Raw genomic sequence first — 11,154 nt, 5'->3', positions numbered from 1 at the left:
AAGACAGGGTCCAAGATGTAGGGGAGGTGATTGAAGACAGGGTCCAAGATGTAGGGGAGGAGTTTGCTGGCAGTGTCCAAGAGAATAGGGAGGTGATGGAAAACAAGGTCCAAGAGGTAGCCGAGACGATTGAAGGCAAGGTCCAATTGTTAGCGGAGGTGGTTGATGGCCGGTCCAAGAAGTAGGGGAGGTGACTGATGGCAAGGTCCAAGAGATATAGGAGGTGATTGAAGACAGGCTCCAAGAGTCAAGGGAGGTGATTGAAGACAGTGTACAAGGCATAGTGGAGCTGATTGACGGCAGGGTCCATGTTGAGCACCACTTGGAGGAAGCACTGAGGGTTGCAAGGGCAAAGAATGTACTCTGGGTGGGGAACTTCAATGTCCATCACCAAAAGTGGCTCGGAAACACCACTACTGGCCAAGCTGGCCGAGTCCTGAAGGACAAGGCTGTCATACTGGGCCTGTGACAGGTGGTGAACGAACCAACACAAGGGAAAAACATACTTAACCTCGTCCTCACCAATCTACCTGTCACAGATGCATCTGTCCATGACAGTATTGGCAGTCTACTCTCAATCATCAGCAAAGCGATGGAAGGTGTCATCGACAGTGCTATCAAGCAGCACTTACTCACCAATAACCTGCTCACCGATGCTCAGTTTGGGTTCCGCCAGGACCACTCAGCTCCAGACCTCATTACAGCCTTGGTCCAAACAGGGACAAAAGAGCTGAATTCCAGAGGTGAGGTGAGAGTAACTGCCCTTGACATCAAGGCAGTATTTGACCGAGTGTGGCACCAAGGAGCCCTAGTAAAATTGAAGTCAATGGTAATCAGGGGGAAAACTCTCCAGTGGCGAGAGTCATACCTAGCACAAAGGAGGATGGTAGTGGTTGTTGGAGGCCAAGCATCTCAGCCCCAGGGCATTGCTGCAGGAGTTCCTCAGGGCAGTGTCCTAGGCCCAACCATCTTCAGCTGCTTCATCAATGACCTTCCCTCTATTATAAGGTCAGAAATGGGGATGTTCGCTGATGATTGCACAGTGTTCTGTTCTATTCTCAACCCTTCAGATAATGAAGCAGTCCGTGTCCGCATGCAGCAAGACCTGGACAACATCCAGGCTTGGGCTGATAAGTGGCAAGTAACATTTGCACCAGACAAGTGCCAGGCAATGACTATCTCCAACAAGAGAGAATCTAACCACCTCCCCTTGACATTCAACGGCATTACCATTGCCGAATCCCCCACCATCAACATCCTGGGGTCACCATCGACCAGAAACCTAACTGGACCAGCCACATAAATACTGTGGCTACAAAAGCAGGTCAGAACCTGGGTATTCTGTGGTGAGTGACTCACCTCCTGACTCCCCAAAACCTTTCCACCATCTACAAGGCACAACTCAGGAGTGTGATGGAATACTCTCCACTTTCCTGGATGAGTGCAGCTCCAACAACACTCAAGAAGCTCGATACCATCCAGGACAAAGCAGCCCGCTTGATTGGCACCCCATCCACCACCCTAAACATTCACTCCTTCCACCACCGGTGCACTGTGGCTGCATTGTGTACCATCCACAGGATGCACTGCAGCAACTCGCCAAGGCTGCTTCGAAAGCACCTCCCAAAACCGCGACCTCTACCACCTAGAAGGACAAGGGCAGCAAGCATATGGGAACAACACCACCTGCACGTTCCCCTCCAAGTCACACACCATCCCAACTTGGAAATATATCGCTGTTCCTTCATCGTCGCTGGGTCAAAATCCTGGAACTCCCTTCCTAACAGCACTGTGGGAGAACCTTCACCACACGGACTGCAGCGGTTCAAGAAGGCGGCTCACCACCACCTTCTCAAGGGCAATTAGGGATGGGCTATAAATGCCGGCCTTGCCAGCGATGCCCACATCCCATGAACGAATAAACAAAAAACAGGTTGGGGAGGTGATTGAAGACAGGGTCCAAGAAGTCGGAGAGATGGTTGAAGACAGGGTCCAAGAGGTAAGGGAGGTGATTGAAGTAAGGGTCAAAAAGAGTCTGTTAATGGCTGGGTGAGGTCAAATCTTTAGATGGCGTAATGAAAGGACATTATGGGTATAAATGTGTCTTGGCCAAAATCTACAGCCCAGGTTGGCGATTCGCCATTGCTGTTTTTGCACTTACTGTCCTCGACCAATTTACAACCCTGTGTGTCTCACCTCCCAAAAATTATTTGTGAGTATTTTTCTTCAATTGGGTTTGCAACCTATCCTTGATATGAAGAGTATAAGAAATGAAGCACATTCTCGATTTTACCAAATTACTAATTACTTTGTTTACATGAAAAATATACTAAAATTTCTTACCATTCCCAGTCGATTCCAGAAGTCTTTGTACATCTAGAAAGAGACAAAATTAGTTATGTTCTTAAGGGTTTCACTTTGACACACAGATCTACATTTCATTTTTAAGTTTACTATTTGGTAGATTGATCAGGCAAGTGGATTTAGTTGTTTGCTTCTTATCAATACATTGTCATAAAAATTACTTTAAGATGAGTTTACCAACTATAGTATTGCTCAGAGATGAGAGCTAAAAAATCAAACTATGACCTTGAATTCCTTCCGACTCTCTGTCGCTGTGCCGCTGCAATAAAATTACAACGGCATGGCAGAGAGTCCGAGGAAATTCAGGGCCTATATCTTTCTCTCTTCCTGTCTCTCTACTTGTCTTCCATTCTCTGATTCTTTGTCTCCCTTCCTCTGGCTTTCTGTTTGACTTCTGCTCTTTCTGTCTCCTCTCTTTCTCTCTGGCATTCTCTCAACTCTGACTCTTTTTTCATTCTGCCTCTCTTCCTATTTTTGCAAGAAAAATACGCAGATGTTCCATTTTAAATAACTATGGGGTGAATTTTCACTTTTACCACCAAACGGAAAACTAATGTACGTTAGGGAAGGAATCCTTGGGAAGACTGAAGCCATTGTCTTTGGTCCCCGCCACAAACTCTGTTCCCTTGGCCACTGACTCCATCCCTCTCCCTGGCCACTGTCTGAGGCTAAACTAAACCGTTCGCAACCTTGCTGTCTTATTTGACCCTATCAGACCCCATAATCCTCTCCATCACCAAGGCTGCCTACTTCCACTTCTGTAACATCGACCGTTTCTGCCCTGCCTCAGCTGATCTGCTGCCGAAACCCTCATCCATGCCTTTGTTACCTCCAGACTGGACTATTCCAATGCTCTTCTGGCCTGTCTCCCACTTTCCACCCTCTGAAAACTTGAACTCATACAAAACTGCGGCCCATATCCTAACTTGCACCAAGTCCCATTCACCCATCACCCCTGTACTCGCTGACCTACATTGGTCTGGGAACGCCTCGATTTTAAAATTACTAATCCTTGTTTTCAAATCCCTCCATGGCCTCACCCCTCCCTATCTCTGTAACCCCCTCCAGCCCTACAACCCTCCAAGATCTTTGCATTCCTCTTGCACGTCCCCGATTTTATTGGCTCCACCATTGACGGCCGTGCCTTCAGCTGCTTAGTCCCTGAGCTCTGGAATTCCCTCCCTAAACCTCTCCACCTCTCTACCTGTCTCTCCTCCTTTAAGATGCTCCTCAAAACCTACCTCTTTGACCAAGCTTTTGGTCACCTGTCCTAATATCTCCTTACATGTCAAATTTTGTTTGATAATGTTCCTGTGAAACACCTTGGGATGTTTTACTACGTTAAAGATGCTATTTAAATGCAAGTTGTTGTTGTTGTTGAACCAATGGGGATAACTCCTGAGAGTCTGTCTAGTGACCTCAATACCCGGACAGCAGGCAGACTAGTACCGGATGCTGAAATTCCGTCTGTTTATGGATGGGAAGTCTGCTTTGTTGAGTTGTTTCTACTGGCCAGAAAAGATGGAAAAAATCCAAAATGTTTGTATGCAATACCATGCCCTGCCATAGGTCCTTCCTCCAGATGCTGTTTTACACTTCTCATGTCCCCATAGTTCTAGGTGTCTCCCGCCCCTCTCCAAACTCCATCTTGCGCTCAGTTTCCCTTCTTGTTGTGCATCTAAGTCCCCCCAGCACTTCCCAGCTCCTCTGCTTTTTGCAGAGATAGAGTAATGTGGAATGCTTCTGGGAGGCAGGGCCATCCTAATCTCCCCACACTCGTAATATACACTCAGTGTTCAGAGACAAAAGGAGCATGTAGCTAAAGCAGGTGAGAGAAGACTTCTATCAGCTGGTATTAAGGGGACGGTAACATCCTTAAAATGGAGATCGGTAGCCTCCCCGCCCCGTTAATGTTGGGGATGCGGCCGACGCCATTTGGAAAGAGATCCACCAACCGATAGTCCCTTTTAACATGGGAATCGGGGTCCGAGGACCCTGGTCGCCATTTTAGGTCGGAACTGGATGGAGCCGGCACCGTGCCCACTCTGACCGGATCCTCGGGTGACGGAGCCGGCACCGTGCCCACTCTGACCGGATCCTCGGGTGATGGAGCCGGCACCGTGCCCACTCTGACCGGATCCTCGGGTGACGGAGCCGGCACCGTGCCCACTCTGACCGGATCCTCGGGTGATGGAGCCGGCACCGTGCCCACTCTGACCGGATCCTCGGGTGGCGGAGCCGGCACCGTGCCCACTCTGACCGGATCCTCGGGTGGCGGAGCCGGCACCGTGCCCACTCTGACCGGATCCTCGGGTGACGGAGCCGGCACCGTGCCCACTCTGACCGGATCCTCGGGTGACGGAGCCGGCACCGTGCCCACTCTGACCGGATCCTCGGGTGATGGAGCCGGCACCGTGCCCACTCTGACCGGATCCTCGGGTGATGGAGCCGGCACCGTGCCCACTCTGACCGGATCCTCGGGTGACGGAGCCGGCACCGTGCCCACTCTGACCGGATCCTCGGGTGGCGGAGCCGGCACCGTGCCCACTCTGACCGGATCCTCGGGTGATGGAGCTGGCACCGTGCCCACTCTGACCGGATCCTCGGGTGATGGAGCCGGCACCGTGCCCACTCTGACCGGATCCTCGGGTGGCGGAGCCGGCACCGTGCCCACTCTGACCGGATCCTCGGGTGGCGGAGCCGGCACCGTGCCCACTCTGACCGGATCCTCGGGTGATGGAGCCGGCACCGTGCCCACTCTGACCGGATCCTCGGGTGATGGAGCCGGCACCGTGCCCACTCTGACCGGATCCTCGGGTGACGGAGCCGGCACCGTGCCCACTCTGACCGGATCCTCGGGTGATGGAGCCGGCACCGTGCCCACTCTGACCGGATCCTCGGGTATTGGTGCCGAAGAGGCCCAGACACAGTTAAGTCTGGAATTATTTTCTTGGGCCCTGAGGAACAGGACTGCTCCTCCTCCCCACAAAAATAACCTGGGCTGCTGCCGTCCCGGGAACCCCTCCCTCCACGATCGCGAGCCCCGCACTTACCGTGATGGCGGCTGGGACACCCATTTCGCAGCTCGCCTCTTCACCGTGGTTTTGGGTGATCGGCTGGTTTGCTTCTACCCTTGGTTGGTCACCCAAACATCAAGATCAACACGGGAGTGTCCAAGGAGAGGGAAAAATACAGCCCATCAGGCACACATCCCAGTGGCTTCGCGTGTTAAGGGCACCTGCTAATTTTACCGATGACTAAATCACTCATTCCAGATTTCCTGTGCTGAGATTGGATTTTTATGGTGTCATTAGATTGATTAGTAGCCTGGCTGCCTGGAGGCCCTTTGGACTGTGGCCAGGGACCAGATCTCCAGTGCGGTTTCTTGAACCCCATTCAGAATATGATTTGTCGCTATGAAAGGACTGATGTCTGGGTTTATAATCACAAGGTACTTTTATATTTGACAGATTGTTGATCCCATTTCAAGAGAACAACCTCCGTTCCTTGCTCTCCTGTTATTACAGCCTGTAGCGATGGAATGCTTCATTATTAGCAGAATCAGGGCCCAAACACATGAGATCGGATCCCCACAGTTACTGATATTGAACTATTGGCTGTGTCTCAATCATAGAGAGTCACATGTTTGTGCATTTACAATGCTGTTGATTCATTGTTTTACACTATAGAGTGCAGTCTATGGAGAAAGCAGTGGCTGTCTGAATCAGTCATGTGGAAGGACTCCCTGATAATGACTTCTCTCGGTTCAGACGAGGAATTACCGTCCTGGCTCGTTTGTTCAATTAGCACTTGGCAAGGGCTCAATTTGGTTCATTCAGAATAAGCTCCTTGGCATCAGAAGGCAAATTAGTCACAAAATTTGTTTTAATGTCAGGTGCCCTCTGTGTTGACATATACAGGGATCTCCAGTGGAAATAATCTTAAATCCCTTCCCCTCTCCCCCATCCATCCAGCCCATCCCCCAAATACAACATTACGCTGACACCTGCAGCTTGATAGAGTTCCCACGTTGGAGGTCGGGCAGTGATTTTTGCACCACTAAGTACAAAAGCCCATCAGAGAATCATCAGGCCTAATCCTTCTCCAGACCCAGTTAAACATTGTCTTATGCCAGCGGGAGTCCGCATCTCAGGCGAATTGTTATGGTAACATATGACTTTGTTGAAGATGTGAGGCGAGTAATTCAGCACATATGGCTTCAGAGAAGAGTTTGGATTCTGCAGCTTGTCTACCCTTTTGTATTTGTTTCCAGAGTCAGTATCAGTCATTATTGTCCTCATAATTTCACTCAGCCTTCACAGTGTGCCTTGCTTTACTCGTTCCTGAAAACTTTAACAGAAAATTAAAGCCCCTTAAATCATGGGTTAGTGGGAGATCCAGTTGGCAGCCCAGCTGTGCCCATTGGTTGATGGGAAGGGTTTCCTGCAGTTTAAGTAGAATTTAATGGCAGAGACTGGTACAAAAATGGATAATTCTTCAAAACACAGAGGAAGAAACTATGGCAACTGTTTTGTTAGCGTTCTGTTGCCAATACCCTGAGAAAAATGACTGAAGCTGACACCCGATATAAATGACACACAAAGGGGTAAATATTCAACAACAGCAGGAGAAGAATAACTGAAGCTGTCACTTGACGTAAACGATGCATTACGGGACCAATATGTGGTTCCAGATGAAGACCCTTAAAGGGACATGCATGCATCATATTTTCCCAGTTGTATATACAGTTGTATCCACAGGATATTTGTAAAACCAAAGGCTAAAACCATTGCCCCCTCCCTTAACAGAATTTTATAGTAAAAATGCAGTGTGTGATGGAATTTCAATGTTTCCATTGGAGATATTTACATCAATCCAAACCCAACTAAGCTCGGTTAAACTCAGCTCCCCAAGTTTAGGTCAATCCAGATTTGTGGTTATCCTTGTTGTTCCCAATAGGTTCTAGCAGAAGTCCATTCTCACTTCATTTATGATGAGAAAGAGTGATCTATTTAAGCTCCCTCTCTTTTATTGCTATTCATGATTTTTAATTCTGAAATAAACAACGGGATCAACTTATTTTGTTTCTTTCCGGTTTTTGGCTGTATGTCTGCCTATATGGCGGCATGTATGTGTGTATGAGTATGTGTGTAGGGTTAGTGTGCATGTGTGGGTATGTTTCTGCATGTGTGTTTGCTTGTGTCTATGTGTGTATGTATGCATGCACACATGTGCGTATATGTCTGAGGTATGTATATGTGTGTATGTGTGCTAATGTGCATGTTTTTGTATGCATGTGTATGTGTTTGTGAGAGTTTGTATATGTATGTTTCATGGATGTGAATATTTATGTATATTTGTGTAGAAGTGAATTCATGTGTGCAAATTTGTGTGCATATACGTGTGTGTGTGTGTGTGAAGATATGAGCGTGTGTACAAGTGTGCTTGTGTGATAATGCTTATTTTTTGTATGCATCTGTGAATGTGTGTGTACATGAATGCATGATAAGGTGTGTGTATTTCGTATGTGTTTGTGTGTGTGTTTGTATTTGTAAATGTTTGTGTGAGTGTTTGTATTTGTAAGTGTTTGTGTGAGTGTTTGTATTTGTAAATGTTTGTGTGAGTGTTTGTATTTGTAAATGTTTGTGTGAGTGTTTGTATTTGTAAGTGTTTGTGTGAGTGTTTGTATTTGTAAGTGTTTGTGTGAGTGTTTGTATTTGTAAGTGTTTGTGAGTGTTTGTGTGAGTGTTTGTATTTGTAAGTGTTTGTGAGTGTTTGTATTTGTAAGTGTTTGTGTGAGTGTTTGTATTTGTAAGTGTGAGTGTTTGTGTGAGTGTTTGTATTTGTAAGTGTTTGTGTGAGTGTTTGTATTTGTAAGTGTTTGTGTGAGTGTTTGTGTGAGTGTTTGTATTTGTAAGTGTTTGTGTGAGTGTTTGTATTTGTAAGTGTTTGTGTGAGTGTTTGTGTGAGTGTTTGTATTTGTAAGTGTTTGTGTGAGTGTTTGTATTTGTAAGTGAGTGTTTGTATTTGTAAATGTTTGTTTGTGTGTTTGTATTTGTAAGTGTTTGTGTGAGTGTTTGTATTTGTAAATGTTTGTTTGTGTGTTTGTATTTGTAAGTGTTTGTGAGTGTTTGTGTGAGTGTTTGTATTTGTAAGTGTTTGTGTAAGTGTTTGTGTGAGTGTTTGTATTTGTAAGTGTTTGTGTGAGTGTTTGTGTGAGTGTTTGTATTTGTAAGTGTTTGTGTGAGTGTTTGTATTTGTAAATGTTTGTTTGTGTGTTTGTATTTGTAAGTGTTTGTGTGAGTGTTTGTATTTGTAAGTGTTTGTGTGAGTGTTTGTATTTGTAAGTGTTTGTGTGAGTGTTTGTATTTGTAAATGTTTGTTTGTGTGTTTGTATTTGTAAGTGTTTGTGTGAGTGTTTGTATTTGTAAGTGTTTGTGAGTGTTTGTGTGAGTGTTTGTATTTGTAAGTGTTTGTGTGAGTGTTTGTATTTGTAAATGTTTGTTTGTGTGTTTGTATTTGTAAGTGTTTGTGTGAGTGTTTGTATTTGTAAGTGTTTGTGAGTGTTTGTGTGAGTCTTTGTATTTGTAAGTGTTTGTGTAAGTGTTTGTGTGAGTGTTTGTATTTGTATGTGTTTGTGTGAGTGTTTGTGTGAGTGTTTGTGTTTGTAAGTGTTTGTGAGTGTTTGTATTTGTAAGTGTTTGTGAGTGTTTGTATTTGTAAGTGTTTGTGTGAGTGTTTGTATTTGTAAGTGTTTGTGTGAGTGTTTGTATTTGTAAGTGTTTGTGTGAGTGTTTGTGTGAGTGTTTGTATTTGTAAGTGTTTGTGTGAGTGTTTGTATTTGTAAGTGTTTGTGTGAGTGTTTGTGTGAGTGTTTGTATTTGTAAGTGTTTGTGTGAGTGTTTGTATTTGTAAGTGTTTGTGTGAGTGTTTGTGTGAGTGTTTGTATTTGTAAGTGTTTGTGTGAGTGTTTGTATTTGTAAGTGTTTGTATAAGTGTTTGTGTGAGTGTTTGTATTTGTAAGTGTTTGTGCAAGTGTTTGTGTGAATGTTTGTATTTGTAAATGTTTGTTTGTGTGTTTGTATTTGTAAGTGTTTGTGTGAGTGTTTGTATTTGTAAGTGTTTGTGTGAGTGTTTGTGTGAGTGTTTGTATTTGTAAGTGTTTGTGTGAGTGTTTGTATTTGTAAGTGTTTGTGTGAGTGTTTGTATTTGTAAGTGTTTGTGAGTGTTTGTGTGAGTGTTTGTATTTGTAAGTGTTTGTGTGAGTGTTTGTATTTGTAAGTGTTTGTGTGAGTGTTTGTATTTGTAAGTGTTTGTGTAAGTGTTTGTGTGAGTGTTTGTATTTGTAAGTGTTTGTGTGAGTGTTTGGATTTGTAAGTGTTTGTGTAAGTGTTTGTGTGAGTGTTTGTATTTGTAAGTGTTTGTGTAAGTGTTTGTGTGAATGTTTGTATTTGTAAGTGTTTGTGTAAGTGTTTGTGTGAGTGTTTGTAAGTGTTTGTGTGAGTGTTTGTATTTGTAAGTGTTTGTGTAAGTGTTTGTATTTGTAAGTGTTTGTGTGAGTGTTTGTATTTGTAAGTGTTTGTGTGAGTGTTTGTGTGAGTGTTTGTATTTGTAAGTGTTTGTAAGTGTTTGTGTGAGTGTTTGTATTTGTAAGTGTTTGTGTGAGTGTTTGTATTTGTAAGTGTTTGTGTAAGTGTTTGTGTGAGTGTTTGTAAGTGTTTGTGTGAGTGTTTGTATTTGTAAGTGTTTGTGTGAGTGTTTGTGTGAGTGTTTGTATTTGTAAGTGTTTGTGTGAGTGTTTGTATTTGTAAGTGTTTGTGTGAGTGTTTGTGTGAGTGTTTGTATTTGTAAGTGTTTGTGAGTGTTTGTATTTGTAAGTGTTTGTGTGAGTGTTTGTATTTGTAAGTGTTTGTAAGTGTTTGTGTGAGTGTTTGTATTTGTAAGTGTTTGTGAGTGTTTGTATTTGTAAGTGTTTGTGTGAGTGTTTGTATTTGTAAGTGTTTGTAAGTGTTTGTGTGAGTGTTTGTATTTGTAAGTGTTTGTGTAAGTGTTTGTGTGAGTGTTTGTGTGAGTGTTTCTATTTGTAAGTGTTTGTGAGTGTTTGTATTTGTAAGTGTTTGTGTGAGTGTTTGTATTTGTAAGTGTTTGTGTGAGTGTTTGTATTTGTAAGTGTTTGTGAGTGTTTGTATTTGTGAGTGTTTGTGTGAGTGTTTGTATTTGTAAGTGTTTGTAAGTGTTTGTGTGAGTGTTTGTATTTGTAAGTGTTTGTGTGAGTGTTTGTATTTGTAAGTGTTTGTGTAAGTGTTTGTGTGAGTGTTTGTGTGAGTGTTTCTATTTGTAAGTGTTTGTGAGTGTTTGTATTTGTAAGTGTTTGTGTGAGTGTTTGTATTTGTAAGTGTTTGTGAGTGTTTGTATTTGTAAGTGTTTGTGTGAGTGTTTGTATTTGTAAGTGTTTGTGTAAGTGTTTGTATTTGTAAGTGTTTGTGTAAGTGTTTGTGTGAGTGTTTGTATTTGTAAGTGTTTGTGTGAGTGTTTGTGTGAGTGTTTGTATTTGTAAGTGTTTGTGTAAGTGTTTGTGTGAGTGTTTGTATTTGTAAGTGTTTGTGTAAGTGTTTGTGTGAGTGTTTGTATTTGTAAGTGTTTGTGTGAGTGTTTGTATTTGTAAGTGTTTGTGTGAGTGTTTGTGTGAGTGTTTGTATTTGTAAGTGTTTGTGTAAGTGTTTGTATTTGTAAGTGTTTGTAAAAGTGTTTGTGTGAGTGTTTGTATTTGTAAGTGTTTGTGTGAGTGTT

The sequence above is a fragment of the Heptranchias perlo genome, chromosome 13, assembly GCF_035084215.1.
Source record: "Heptranchias perlo isolate sHepPer1 chromosome 13, sHepPer1.hap1, whole genome shotgun sequence".
Taxonomy (NCBI): Eukaryota; Metazoa; Chordata; class Chondrichthyes; order Hexanchiformes; family Hexanchidae; genus Heptranchias; species Heptranchias perlo.
Note: the sequence above shows the minus strand (reverse complement) of the source record.